A 15,725-nucleotide genomic window follows, 5' to 3' on the forward strand; every position below is an offset into this window, starting at 1 on the left:
GGTTCTTCCGAGTCTTGACATATCTGGGAAGGAGTGAGGTTAGGAGACTAGGACTTGCTTCTATAAAGAACCATTTCTGAAGCCAGGCGTTGGTGGCACATGCCTTTAATTCCAGCACTTGGGAGGCAGAGGCAGGCGGATCTCTGTGAGTTCGAGACCAGCCTGGTCTACAAGAGCCTGCAAAACCACAGAGAAACCCTGTCTCGAAAAACCAAAGGGAAAAAAAAAAAAGAACTACTTCTGGTTCCACGGTGTTCCAAGTCACAAGGCCAGCTTTTCTCAACCTTAGTTTCCTTGTTTGGAAACAGGTTGTTGCTGCCTTGTCATCCAGTAAGACTTAACTGACGTGGAAGCAACGAAACGTGCAGGAGCCACTCATGCTGGATCATGGTCTGTGATACAGTCAGGGCTCTTTGTCTCTGCAGTTTTGGTGGAATGTAGAACTTCCATGACATAGATAGGGAAGTGAAGGGGACTGGGTGAGTTCAGATCTCAGTGGCCCTTTGTACCATGAGCGGTCACACGTTGCAGCCCTTCTACAAGTTCTGAAGTAAGAAGCAGTAAATGAAAGGTCCATGCTGGACCTGTCGGCAGAGGGTGATGTTGTAAGAAAGTTGCAGATTTTAAAATGGTTGTTCTAATAGTATTCTTTCCTTTCCATACCTTCTCAGAAATTTGAGATGAAAACAAGCACTTTGATTGATTTTGTTTTACAGCTTGGCCCATAATCCTCTGCAGGATTTATTACTTTTCCATGAAGCTGGGAGGCTCTGTTTGAAGGGGCTTCAATGAACAGTTGTGGGTCGTGACTGCCTGTGCCTCTATGAATCTCCTGATAGTCCTGTGATGAAATTTTGGGGGGGGGTATAAGGTTGGGTATACCTTCCAATTGGCTTGTGGGGTAGAGACTGACCGAATGACAAGGAGATGATAGTGTTGGCAGAGGGGAAACTTATTTCTAAACTATTTATTCCTCAGTGTTCTTCAGGTCGCAGCAGAAAAGGACCTTGAGGTAGTCCAGTCATCGAATCTCACATATGTGGACTGGATTCTGTAGCAGCTCAGTATCTTCTGTGGTGTTATTTAACATGTTTCTTTTGTATTTTTGTTTTCTATGAATCTGACAATTGAACCCAGGCCTTGTGCATGCCTGAACATCTATCACTGCTGTTCTTCCATTGCATTTTTAGAGCCCTCCTTTTCCTGGGTGAAAAAATACATTCTAAGTTTTCCTTTGGTTGTGGTGTAGTAGAGCCACGGTGGGAAGGTTCCCTAGATCAGTAACTTGACAGAGGTTAGATGTTATAAACATTATTTAAATAGAGACAGGGCCAGCAAGATGGCGTGTGTCAGGTGAAGGTGCTTTTTGTGAAAACCTGGTGCATTGGTTACCTTTTGTTGTGATAAAATACACCAAATAAAAGTGACTTATGGAAGAGTGTTTGGCAATGGTTCCAGTGGGAGAGTCCATAGTGATGGAGGAGGCGGCATTGAGGCTGGAGCAGGAAGCTGGTTGGCCACATTTCATCACAGGAAACAGAGTGAAGACTGGGGCAGGCTATAAACTCTCAAAGTCCACCCCCATGTGACCTGTTTCCTCTAGGAAGGCTCTGCTCCCAAAGGTTTTATACTCTTCCCCTAACAGCAGCATAAGCTGGGAACCGGGTATTCAAATGCATGACCCTGTGCGGGACGTTCCTCATTTAAACCACCATACCTGGTAATCCCAGTTGATGTTAGAACAAACGCAAAGGTAGAAGGAAAGAAGCAACTCTAATGGGGGATGTTCTTCTATAGATATGTTTTTCTTATTGGTTGATGAATAAAACACTGTTTAGCCAGTAGAGGCAGGAATATAGGTGGGGCTAGGAGACGAGGAGAATTCTGGGGAGAGAAGGGAGGGCAGTGAAGAGACGCCATTCTGCCAAAGGAGTAACATGCTGGGTTATGGGTAAGCCACAGCCTGGTGACAATACATAGATTAATAGAAATGGGTTAATAATTAAGACAGAGCTAGCCAATAAGAAGCCCTAGTCATCAGCCAACAGTTTTATAATTAGCATAGTGACTGTGTGTTTATTTGGGGCTGCAGGGCGGCAGGACCAGGAGGGAAAGAAAACTCTAGCAACCCAACTCCACAAAGTTGTTTTAGACATCCACATTCTCTGACCTCTACATGCCCACTATTGGCATATACTTCCCCCACAACACTCACACACATTAATAATGAATAAATTAAAACGTGGCTGAACAGTGGACATGGTGAGCCATGTGCAATTTAGGAGAGCGCATTTTGCCAATAATATAGATCACAGTGCAGCATTATTTATAGCAAAGCAGTAAAGCAGTTGTAGGTTTTTGTCTTCAGAGAGCATGCCTCTGCTTTTCTTTTACTCCTCTGCAGAAATGAGCTTTTGATGGTGGAATGCCATGGAGACTGCTTCGCTGTATAAATTACTCAGTCACTGTGCTCCTGCAGTCAAGGTGGGAAGAAATGGAGGCTGGGAACAAGGCTTTTTGGAGTTATTTCCTTGTGTGCCTTTCTCTTCCAATTCATTTCTGACCAGTGCCCTTTGGCCTTCCTACTGGGAGCTGTGAGTGTCCCAGTCTTGTCAGTTACAGTTCTTCTGGTCAGGTTGTCTTTTCCTGTGACCCCAGACCTTTTGAACTGTCTGTCACCCTAATAATGTAAGACTAGATTTGTGGCGGTGCATCTCATAGGTATCTGTCATGCTTCTAAGTAATAGTGCAGAGACCCTGGAGGCTCTACTACCTAGGGCCCTTGAGATCTTTTTCCTTTAGCTTCTCACCTCAGATGCCTTCACTGAGTGAGTGAGTGAAGTACCAGGGTGCCTCAGATTGCTAAAAGAGGCACAATGGGGTGCTCCCAAATCTTCCCACCACTTTGTGGGCCACTGAATGAAACTGTACTTCTGTTTATGGTGTGCATGTGTGTGCATGCTTGTGTGTAAGTGTGCATGCGTGACTGTGTGTGAGTGTGTGTTGGGGGATAGTCTACAGATGGAATTCAGGACCTTATGCATACTGGATAGATAGCCTGTCTTAAACACACTAGTGAAAATAAAGATAAGGAAAGCGGCATGCATGCCCTATGCACAGGGACTCTGGGCACAACCCTCTCTTCCAGTCTCACCGCCTCTGGGGCCCTTCCTTCTTCTGTGAGTTCACCTACCTGCCCAGGCTGAGTAAGATGACACCCCAGGAGGGAAGCAGACTCTCAGGAAGCATGTCAGTCCCTTTCCTCCCTGCTGCTGCATTTTTAAAGCATTGACCTTTTGTAGAAAAGACAGTTATTGAAATGACTTTAGTGAAATGTTTTCTGCAGTCACTCTGGGCTGGTAAATGTTAATAGGAGATTATAATGTGCCATATACACAGAGTTCCAGGGGATCTTGTATTATGTTGTGGGGTAGAATATAGATGACTTATGTTAGAGGTTCATGGCCTTCGCTTCCCACACAGCCTTCCTCCTCACCAACCCCTTAAGAAAGGACAGAAGGAAAGGACTTGGGGTTGCACAGGGGACTGAAGAAGCCGTGTCTGGGAGTGAGGCTGGCCAGAGTGAGGGAGGCCCAAGACTTCTGAGGGGGGCCAATTAAGAAAAGATGAAAGATTTTATTTAGCTTTTAGTCCTACAGAAGAGCTGAAGGAATAATGCAAAGCACTCTGTACACCCTTCACAGTGGCTGCAATTGTTAGCATCTCACCAGATAACCTTTATCGTGATTTTTCTCTTTTGCTAAAACATTGGTGGGTTGAAAACATGGAAACATGGCCTCTGGATATTTGATTGTATAATAGGGCCCTTCTTTGTGGATAGCACACAATCATGGCCTAGCTATTGGTCAGGGAAACTAGATACAACAGCATCCAATCAACAGACCCCACTTGAGCTAGTCTTGTCCTTTGGACCAGAACAGGACAGCCTGTTGCATAGCCACATGTTTCTGAGGTGACTTGGTCCCTTCCTTCCTGTACTCTTTGGAAGAGTCTAGATTTGTTACATTGGAGTGTACTTGGGTTTGGGTGTATCTGATGTTTCCTGCTTGCTACTTTTTTTTTTTTTAATGATTTCTTCTCTAATGTGGTTTTTGCTTGTTGAGCAGTAAGGGGAGGAGGCCAAAGAGTTTGCTGGTGTTTCATGTGAGGTCTGCCTCTCCTTCATGGAATACCTATGAGGTAGAGAAGGCAAGGTTGTGCAGTAGTCTAATGATCTATGGCTGTATCATTGTATAGCAAACCCCCAAACATGTGGGTAATCAGTAGCAGGGTCTAACACCTACTGCCATTCTTACTGGTGTTCTTGAGTCTGGGAGCCTCAGATGTCTTCATCCATACGCTCAGTGCCTGGGAAAGAGCCCCACTTCTGTCTATTTCTAGTCTAGTAGTAAGGTAGGACTTCTTCTGTGGTAGCTTAGGGTTCTGCAGCAGCAGTGAGGGACAGCTAACTGCAACAGATGCAGCACCATTTGTGGAGAACTTACGTGTAGGAATAGTCACAGGCTGGCCCAGGGAAAAAGGGGGAAGGACAATCAGATTCTACCTCATGATGGCAACACTTGAAACGTTAGCAGCCATCTTTATTACACTATAGCTTGAAAGAATTATGAATAGAAGATGAATAGATTTTAAAGCCTTTTTCTTAAACCCTTTATATAAAAGTAGAATATGATTCTTGTGCCTTCTCTTGGACTCTCCCTTCTGTTGTTGGTTTTTTTTCTGTCCAATTTAGGTGTGATAGTTTGGTTTTATCTTGTTTTATTATTATCTTTTAGAAATCTGTTCTTTTCTAGTGAGAGACAGAAAGGGAGTGGATACAGATGAGGGGAGGTGGAGAGGAACTGGAAGGAGTGGGGTGCGGAGGACATACAGTAATCAGGATATATTATGTGAGAATAAAATGTTTTTAATAAAAGGATAATAGATAAAAACATAATAGAATGTTTTGTTAGTATTGCAATAGTTCACTGAAAGATTATGAAATGTCTTTAAAATTGTGACTAGAGTTTGTTCACATAGCCACATGTAATTTGCTGTTTTATTTTTTGTAGATCTCATGCTATAGCCTAGGCTAGTCCAGAATTTACTAGCCCAACATAGCCTCAAATTTATGGTAATCCATTGGCATCAGGCTTCTAGGTGCTGGGATTACAAGAGTGAGCCACCATGCCTGGCCTCAAATATCTATTTTAAGAGAATCTATTTATAATATACAGACTGCTGGCTTATCACATATTTTCCTGCTTTGTAAGCTTTTGGGAAATAATCATCTCAATGTTTTAGAAAATTAAAGCAAGGTTACCAATGAATTTTCAAAGATTTCATTGTAAATAGAACCCATTTAAAAAATAAATAAGTAAAGGCTGAGTATACCTGTGTTCTCAAGACCCAGAGAGGCAGAAGGATCCCATGTCACAGAGAGACCCTGTCTCAGGTAAACAAAGAACAACTTAAAAGGCCATGTTATAACAATGTCTTTGTTGTCATTATTTCTAACCTGTAAAGAGAACAACGCACTATATAAAGTTTCTGAAACATTTTGTATCACTTGGTATTCAGAAACTTTTGCAATTTAAAAGCCAATTTCTAAACTCTTATTGGGGGTACCATAAAACCAGGTTTGTTGATGAGTTAACAAAATTAAATCACTGAATACCATTTACTCACCCTTAATGTTGCTCTTATGGAGTTAAACTGTATTTGTCGTAACAAGAACACTAACAGGTATAATTTTAGTAACTAAACTACAGATTCTTCTGGATTTTAACACTACCCTCTTCCAGTATCTTTTCTTATTCTGAAATCCAATCTAGGACACTATCACAAATTTAGAAAGATTAAGTTTTGAGATCCCAGACTTCATGAATTTTGACACATTTTTGAGGGTGGTTCTTGTGAAGGAAAATTCACCTTGTGTTTCAGAGACTGATATTTATTTAGGGCAAAATTGGTGAAACTAGAGTGCACCCTAAATTGGTCTTGGAAATGGCTTCTTGTGGTAGTTACGGTTTCTACTGTCAGAGCATGGTGCTGTCTGTCAGCGAATCCCTGAGCAGCCTAGTGCATGGTTCTTCTTGGTTTCTCTGGGCTTCTTCTCACTATTGACATTCATTTTGCAGCCTCCTGTTGGAAAATGATCAGTCAGACAGTGGGGGAGGAAAATGCTTGTTTTAGTGGCAATCACTCTGCATTGATTCTGTTCTTAGATTGCTAGCTAAGAACATCCTTAGGCAGCTCATCCTTGGGTCCAGTTTTCTCATGTATAAAATGAGGAATGGCTGGTACACAAGGCTTTCCAGAAATAAGAGAATAAAGAACATTTTCTATATAAAAATATACATACGCATATATAATATATATGTTCTATATAGATATATCACTAAGACTATAATTTTGTCTTTAGTGTAATGGAAGATTTCCTAAGCTGCTTAGTTTGGAATTTACACTATTTAAAATTATTAAGGAATTTTGCTTATATAGATTATCACCATGTATATTTACTAGTGTTATAAGTTAAAACTGAGAAATTAAACTAGTTCAAGAGGGAGTAATGGAGAGAGAGAGAGAGAGAGAGAGAGAGAGAGAGAGAGAGAGAGAGAGTATGTATGTATGTATGTATGTATGTATGTATGTATGTATGTAGGTAGGTGGTAGGTAGGTAGCATGAATAATAAAAACTCAGACACATATATTCGGGTTCAAGCTGAAGATCAGATAAGCAAAGCAGCCAGCAAGTAGCTCTTATCTCTAGCAAGGATAAAATGGAGATCCTGTCTTCCCTGCGACTGGAAACTGAATCTCACACGAGACCCTTTGCTTCTTCCCTATGTAACTCTCTAGTGCTGGGATTAGAGGCATGAGCTCTGTTTCTCTTTTAGACTGATTTATTCTCATGTAGCCCTGGGTGGCCATGAACTCACAGATATCCATCTGCCTCTGTCTCCTGAGAACTGGGATTAAAGGTATGTAGCACCACTGCCTGGCGTCTATGGCTAACTAATATGGCCAGCTTTGCATTCTGATCCCCAGACAAGCTTTATTAAATCATAAACAGTATATCACCACATATATATATATATATATATATATATATATATATATATATATATGTATGTCATGAAGACAAATGGGAAGATTTGAGGACTATTTTGAGGAGGAAGAGGACTACTAAGAGGGGGAGAGGATGGGGAGGGCATTGGGGGAGCAAAACACAATGATTGTATGTATGGAAATGTCACAATAAAAGCTACTTCACATATACTAGCCAAAAACTTAATTGTAAAAAACCTAGCTCATTAAGTAACACATGCAACAGGACATCTTGCCATATACCTATTGTCCCAGCACTTGGAAATAGAAGCAGAAGACTCAGGAGTTTAGGGTCATCCTCTGCAGTGTAGCAAGGTCATGGCCAGCCTACACTGCATGAGACTCTGTTTCAAAACAGCAACAATACCAACAATAATATATACAATTATAAAACTTTCATGTTAACAAAATTGTTTTCATAAACAATTTCATAGCTCTTTTTGCAAAGTGAAACAATGTTCACTTTGTACTTTTGCAGGTTTCTTTACTATCTGACTTAATAGTAGATGGCTGCATTCTCTTACTGTTTGATATTATCTGTGGTGGCATCAGGAACCATATCAATGCTTCTAAAAGAAGGAGTCTGAAGTGATGACTAACAAGCTAATAATATCATAAGTGTTGTTCCGTTTATTGATATGTTTGAGATAGGGTCTCACTCTGTAGCCCAACCTACCCTGAACTTGGACCACTTCTCCTGCCTCTGCCTCATGAGTGCTGGGGTTGCAGGTGTGACCCACACAGGAGTATTGCTGATTAATGGACCATGGAAGGTTATTCATGCCCTCCACGCCTTGAGAACAGCTGGGGGGTCACAGAATTTGGGTAGAAAACCTGTCACATGCCTTTCTATGTTGCAGTAACCATGCTACTTGTACCTCCTCCCCATTCTTGTAAAATAGGAATAAAATGCTCATTTCACACAGCTTTTGTGAAGATGAAAGTATATGAAAGCATTTAGCATACATCCGTAAATATAGACTGCTGGAATAATTTACTCTTAGTTTCTTACTGTAATTTGAAGTATGAGAGAAAGAGTGAGTTATGTGGGGAAATCATTGTAAAGAACTGAGCCAGGATGGGGGGGGGAGCAAATCAAGTCCATAGTCTACAAAGATGGCAGCTGCTGCTACCCCCACCCACTCAGTGTAGGTCCATGCCATTGCTCTTGTCAGGAGAAGAAATTTTCTTTTGCTTCTGGGCTGACCTTATAGCTTGTTTTAATCAACAGCGCGGCAGGACTGATGCTGTCCAGCTTTGGTCTCTGTTCTCTGAGCCCTGACTTACCTGAGACTAAGACCTCTTGCTGGAGAGACTTAATAAGGTGAAGGGAGAGGATGAGCCAGCCCTACCACCCCGCCCACTTCAGGTGACTTGTCAATATGTGAGTGAGGTCACACTGGCTTCTTCAACACAGTTGAACACCAGCTGTCCTGAGCTGTGGCCAAAATGAAATCATGAGCAAATGATTGCTGTTGTAAGTTGCTAAGTTTTGAGGTTGGTGCATACCAATAAATAGTTAAAACCTTAAAGGCTGAGACCAGTTCATTCCAGGTTTATCAGGATACAGATGGTGTATGAAAAAAATAGTAACTTGAAAAAAAAAGGTATATTTTTTCCATGATAAAAGGTTTTCTTAGTTAATGAAAGTGAGGCTCTCACGTAGTTAAAAGCCATCAAGAGCTGCTTCTCTTGCTTGCCTGATGAGAGATACCCATTGATGCCAGAGAAGTGCTTCCTCCAGGTCCCTACTTACTGCACTCTACTGACCTATGCTGAAACACTTAGTATGATTTATGTTTTCTGTGGAAATCCTTTTGTTCAAAATATAAAATAAAGACAGGGTAGGTTTTCACAGATACAGCAGTGAAGACCTTTGCAAGGCTCATGTTCCCATCACGAAGGAGCAAGCTGTCTTATTGAGTGCAGTCGTTATCATTCTGTGTGGCTGGCCAAAACCTGCCTTTCTGGTTTGTAATGTCACATTAATCTGCAAAGGTGTTATTACTCATTTGAAGGATCCTTTGTTCTGGTTAAAAGGCCCACTGGTGGTATTTCCAAATCAGCTTGTCCTCACTGGGAGTTGTTCTCTAAGACTATATTTCAGTCTCTAGAAACTGTTGTTTCAGAAAGTTGCTGGTAAGAAAAGAACCTATGTCTATTTTGCCGAGTTATATGACATACAATTCACAATCCAGAAATGTTACAGGCAGTTTATTCACTCTTGTTTTAAAGGCAAATGAGTGTTCTGTAACGTTTAAGGTTTTTCTGGGTTACTAAAGGGACGATGCTTTCCTTATTTGCTTAACTGTCTTATGCCCAGTCTTTTCTGTTTTCTTAATGATGGAAAACAGAATTCTCATCAGGTATATTTTATACATCTCTATTTATTATATGTAACTTAATTTCAGGACCCTCTACTTTTAAGTATCTTATACATTTCAAACATAAGATATTGATTTCTTATTGCACCTTTAGAATATATTGAGTCTCTTGAAATTATGTATCACTGAAACCAAGGGGAAATTTTTGATTAAAAAATGAACTGAATCGAGTTTGCTCATCTGATGAAGTAGGGTGGGTGAATCCACTCATTTCCTCTTTACTGTCCTAAATCTGATTGGGCAGGAAAAAATGGAAGTCTTATAAGATATGGGAGACAGAGTCCGATGTTTTCATTATAGCTCTGTTTTTCAGTTGTTCATTGGCTCTTGGTATTCATTCAGTGAACTTTTAAAGTATCTTTCTGGGATTATAAATCATTAGATTATTCACAAAGGAAGTAGACTATAATAGCCAGTGCCCGCTTCTAAACCATCTGAACTTTATGGTCTCTCAGCTTTTTTGGATAAAGGTCAAATGTAGAACGTCTAAATGTTAGTAGAAAAGAGAAGTAATAGATGAACTTAATAAGGGTCAAATAGATTAAGAGACAGGCAGAATCAAGAAACTTTGTAGGTCCAATGGATAGAGAATCATAACAAAGCGCAGATCTTCACAGACAAATGACAGAAGCATCAGAGAAGGGAACGTGACCATCGGGCCAGAATACAAGGCGGTACCCCTTAAGGTGGAAAGAACTCCTTTTCCGATAGTTGAATTCTTATTCAACACCGTTGTGAGACTCTCACTAGTGGAAGCCAATTATTAGAGATACAGCTTTGTCTATCTATTTAGAAACTCCTCAGGCATGTTGCTAAGTGTGGTGGTTATAATTATATCTTCTGTGACTTCTGGGTTTCTCTTAGAAATAGACAAGAAAACTGCAGTGATGCTAACTGCAATCATATCCAGGCCTTTCCTTTGCTAAGAAAGAAGTGAAGAATCAAGCTTTTCTTGAATTTCAAATGAAAGTGCCATCTGGTTTAGGGCTGAGGGGCTTGTCTTGAGGGCTGGAGGAACTCTGACTCTGCAGTGGAGTCTCACAGCCTGTGGTTGTTATGGCGGACTGCCTCAAAGGCTCAAGAAGAAATCAGATTAAGACATCCTGAAGTAACTCTAAGTGGGAATAAAGCGACAGCTTACAGCTTACTGCCATGTTCCCAACTTATCCCCACACATTTCTTAACACCCGCTGCAGCAGATGCTAAATGCAACAGGGTAGCCTCATTGAACACGAGAAGACAATGCCTTGCCTCTACTGCTATTCTTTAAGGTTTAAAAACCTTAAAAATATTACACAAGTAATACATGAAAACTGTGTCTCCCTTGTCTTCCTTCAGAGGTCACCTTAAGAAACATTTTATTTTTTGTCACCCCTTATCTTTAATGTCTCTAGGGTTTTGATACCAGACACTGTCGTCCCTCATTACAGTTCTTTGTACCCCATGTCTTCCTCTCCACTGTGTCTTTGGTTTACTTTTCCCCATCTTCCGGAGAGTAGTAATTTGGGACTGGGGTGTAAGCTCAGTTGGTAGGGTGCTTGTTCTTAGGTTTGAGCCACAGTACCACACATATAACATCTGGGGTGTTGTAACATAGGCCTATAATCCTAGCAGTGTGAAGGATGGAAGGAGTTGTGAGGGTCAGGATTTAAAATCATTTTCAGCTAATATCAATTTCAAGGCTAGCCTGGGCTACAGGAGACTGAGGGAGACAGACAAAGGGAAGCAGGCACAGGGAGGACCCTAGGCAAGCCTGTTATCATGGAGCTGTATCCCAGCATCCTACGTTCCAATTTCCTTACTGGAAGATGTTTTTTTAGGACCACATAAGAAAGGAAAATGGAACCCAAGATTCTGGCGCTGGCTGGGCTGTGCTTTCAGGGCATGTGTGGACACACTCCTTCTGCTTAGAGGTCTACAGAGTCCGGAGCCATCATGTTCTTTCTTAGGTCAGAATGGCATTCATTGCCTAACACTGGATGCTCTCCTTGTGGTTTCTCTGTAGAGGATTTTCCTTCACTGAAGGAAGGAAAATAATCCTGGATATTTTCAGATCCAGATTTTCTGTGTAAATGCCAAGCTGCCATGGACTTAGTAGACTGTGTTTTGGTACTTTGGGAATGATAGTTTTTCAAAACTGATGACTTTCTCATATGCAAGAAATTCTCATAATTTCCACATTGAGAGACCTCCCCATCTCTCTTTCCTTTTATTGGGGCAGGGTCTCATTTTGTACCCCAGGCTGCCCTCAAACTCATGGCAATCTGCCTGTGTAAGCCACTTGAGGGCTGCGATTGCAGTCATGAGCTACCACATCAAGCTTTGAGGCAGTCTTAAGTTTGCTTTTGCATACGCTCTTCATGACTAAGCATGTTAGGCCATTTTATGCTCTATAAGTAGATTATACATATGAAAGAGTGCCTAACATTCCTAGTGGATGTGGGAATATGAAAGTAGTTTTCATAGAGAAAGCTCGACTTACATATTTTTTTTAAGTCTCTAGTATTTCCTGCATAATTCTTTCCATTTTTGTTCATGAATTGCTTCTTGTTGGCTTGCTTGGGGGTAGAATGTTAGGAGCTGATGAATAACCTCTCCGTTATTCATCCTATTCTCTGTGCCTGTAAGAAAAGACCCAAAGGAGAGATAAGGATGGGAAATTATCCTTACACTCCAGCTTGCTGTAAACATTTTGAAATAACAAGAAAGTTGTTTAGACATATTCCATAACCCTTGGGATGGTAAGAGAATATGATTTTTCACTTGGCCAGAGATTATTTATTTGTAATTATCTGAAAACACCAGGAAACAATAGAAGGTGGAGATCATTGCCTGAATCACAGGCAGGAGGCAGTGATGCATCAAGTAGTAGTCCAGGCTTCATTGTTGTGGATGTATGAGGCCAGGAAAAGCCTTGATTCCCATCAGGTTGATGTCCATGGAACCTAAGAGATACTTAGTAATTTTCCAATAAATCTTTTCCTAGTGACATAGGCCAGAATCAGCTTTAAAAGCCCTATGGGAGTGCTTACCATTGCTAGAATAAGTTGTTTATGATGACACTATGTTATACTCTCACTTGGGTTTCACCTGGAACACTGTTGTGGCTCTTGGACCAAGCATTTCTGCTTTCAAAGGGCAAGGGCAGGTAAGTGCTGCCTGGCATGGGAGTCAATCATCCTTCCTTCTTGATGCAGCTAGCTCCACAACTAGATGCCTCTACAATTGGACACCTCTGACTGAATAATTCTAAGTCCTTGCTGTGTCTGCATCACTTCTCTGGAGGGCAAGACTAGGCCATGCATCTGTGGCCTGGTTTCAGTCACTATGGAGGGAGGGGGTCTGGTTCCAACCCCCACCAACATACATAGTGGAAATTCTCTCCAGATAGGTGGGGTGTTCATATTATATATCCAGCACAGAGAACTAAAATGGGAATACCTTCATTAAGAACATGTAAGTCATAGATGAAAGAATAAAAGTCCTACAGCCATCTCTGCTTTCTAAGGAGAACTTGATGTATTTATCACTTCTTGATTAAAAAAAAAAAAACCAAAAAACAAAACAAAAAGGCAGAGAAAGCAGACTGAGAAAACTTCTGCTTGAAAGAGGGAATATTTCAAGGCTGTGTAGCATCCATTGTATTTAGTAGTGAGAGTTAGAAGCCAAGATGGCTGGGAGTAAAACTAATGCCAACATATGAAGTGCTCTTCAGGACATTAACCAAACTATAGCCAATCAGAACGTCTAACAGCAGTAGAATTATAAACAACCTAAGAATAAGCCTGTGCAAGTTTTCTGTTTCAGCACAACAAATTGTTACATGGGTGGTGGTTTGAGTGCCTACCCACTCACTGCTGCACAGAGACTAGGACCACCAGCCAGTGTCTGTCTAGTGGTTTCCCCAGTGCAAGTAATACAGCTCTGAGGGGAACAGTGTCCTGGCAGTTGGGAGCCAAGGAATACCACAGAGTCACACCGTACAACAAACCTCACACAAGAGATTTATTGGGAAAGACACAAGAGGTTGGCTGCCTCTGCTCAGACAAGAAGCAACTGGGAACTAAGCAGGAGACAGGCTTATATAGAGTTTCTTGGAGGTGGAGTTTTCCAGGGTGGGTGTTGGTAGAATCCTGTGCTTGGGGGATTGGTTGGATTTTGAGCTCAGAAATTGATGGGTTTTTGAAACTTGGAAATGAGCTTTGACTTTTTGCCCTACACAAATAACAAGGACACTTGGAGTCCTCAAGAATGTGTCTTTCTCTTCTGCTACAGTAACTGCTTTGCATGTTGGTACACTGCAAACTCACCAGTAGGCAGTTTCTTTGTCTAACGATCACTGTGCCACTAACACACAGTGGCTACGATGCTGTTATATTGAGAGGGTCCAGAGGTGATGATAGGACATCTTTTCTTAGAAAGAAGAATCTGTAATTTTGCCTGCCACAAAATATAGGTAAAATTTTGTTGAATTATGTGTATAAGCATGACCTAGTTCATGTTACTATTATTATGATGAACACCATGTCCAAAAACAAGTTGCAAAATAATGGGTTTATTTGTCTTATGCTTTCCGAATTGTAGACCATCATTGAAGGAAATCAGGACAGGAGCTCAAACAGGGTAGGAACCTGGCAGCATGGGGGTGTTGCTTACTGGCTTGCTCTACATGGCTTGCTCAGCCTGCTTTTTTTTTTTTTTAATAAATAGAACCCAATTTTTCCAGACCAGGGATAGTCCCACTAACAATGGGCTGGCGTTTTGCCCATCAGGCACTATTTAAGAACATGTGTTATAGCCTTGCCTAAAGTCAGATCTTATGGAGGAATTTTCTCAGTTGAGGTTCCCTCTTCTCAGATGACTCTAACTTTTGCAAGGTGACATAAAAACCAGCCATCACAAAGCTTGTAGAAGAAAACCAGATTGATTTTAACCTAGCAAACACTGTGTCATCTCCACGCCATCTAGTCCTCTAGTCTGTCAATTTAATTCCAATTTCCTAACTGTTAATTTATTTGGTTTTTGAGGCACAGTCTCTTTATGTAACCCTGACTAGCCTGGAACTTGCTTTGTAGACCAGGCTAGCCTTGAACTCACAAAGATCCTGTCTCTACCTACTAAGTGATGGGGGAAAAAGGCATACTCTATCATGTCCAGCCCCAGAAATTTTCTAAAGTTAAGTTTAAAGGTGCTTCTAAGTTTCTCATAGAGAAAATACCCAAGAACTGTCAAAAGACAGTTTTGAAAAAATATTTTGGATAACAAGCAAAGTATATTAAATTCATTAAAATATTAGGAGCATTGCTCCCTGAATATTTGTGGGATAGCATTGGGACTTTAGGTGAAGGTACTTCAAATCCTAAAAGAAATCGTGGATTCTGAGTAAATAGCTTTTATCCATTTGGAAACAAAGTTAAGCCTTATTGCAAGCACAAAAACTAATTTCCAAATGGAGTGAAGAATTAATATACTAAATAAAATTGTGTATTTAAAGTAGCAGAGGGTCAGCTCATAACCCAGTTAAGGACTACACCTAGCCCCTATGGTAGGGAATGCTGGTAAGTACATGAATGAGGACTTGTTTTAAACAAAGTCAAGAAAACAGAAATAAAAACAGTTCCCCTTTGCCATATACCTCCCATCTCAACCCAAGTTTGGCAAGGATGAGGGAGCATGCGTTTTCATCAAATGAATTATGATGGTCTTCTTGGCAGTACTCACTCTAGTTTTAAGTATGATAGTCTCCCATTGAGTGATTTTGTCTTCAGATGTTTATTGCAGAGAATACACAGTGACATGAGCACCAAGAGGCCTTTACTGGATGTGCCATTGTTATTATGGTAGAAGCTGCTCAGCAATGCATAAGTCCATCTTGGAAAGCCTTTTGGCTTTAAGTAAACAGTTTAGAGGACCTTGAAGCATGGAGGGCAGCAATTTAGTTGAACCAGTGTAATTTAAAGATTTGGAGATTTGTAAGAAGGACTACCTTTTCCAAGTGTGTAATTTTATTACTTCATATTTTCATCTATTTTCTAAAGGCCCTGGTATGGATAGTTTACCTGATATAATTACACAGCTAGTGGTAATTGTGCAAGAGCAGCTGCAGTTGAACAAAAGCCCTAGGAGACAATGAGTGAACTGGGGATTTCTTTCACTGCCTAATTGTACCTGCCCATGATGAGGCCAAAGAAAAGGAAGATCTGACTGATTGTGCACTCATTGTCAAGGCCA

General features: G+C 41.0%; 1 protein-coding gene across 4 annotated transcripts in view; it reads left to right on the forward strand.

Annotated features, from left to right (window-relative positions):
• The window catches only part of Epb41l4a (erythrocyte membrane protein band 4.1 like 4A), a 203,473-nt gene that overhangs the window by 67,311 nt on the left and 120,437 nt on the right, over positions 1–15,725 (forward strand). The window lies entirely within an intron of this gene.

The sequence above is a fragment of the Cricetulus griseus genome, chromosome 2 (assembly GCF_003668045.3).
Source record: "Cricetulus griseus strain 17A/GY chromosome 2, alternate assembly CriGri-PICRH-1.0, whole genome shotgun sequence".
NCBI lineage: Eukaryota > Metazoa > Chordata > Mammalia > Rodentia > Cricetidae > Cricetulus > Cricetulus griseus.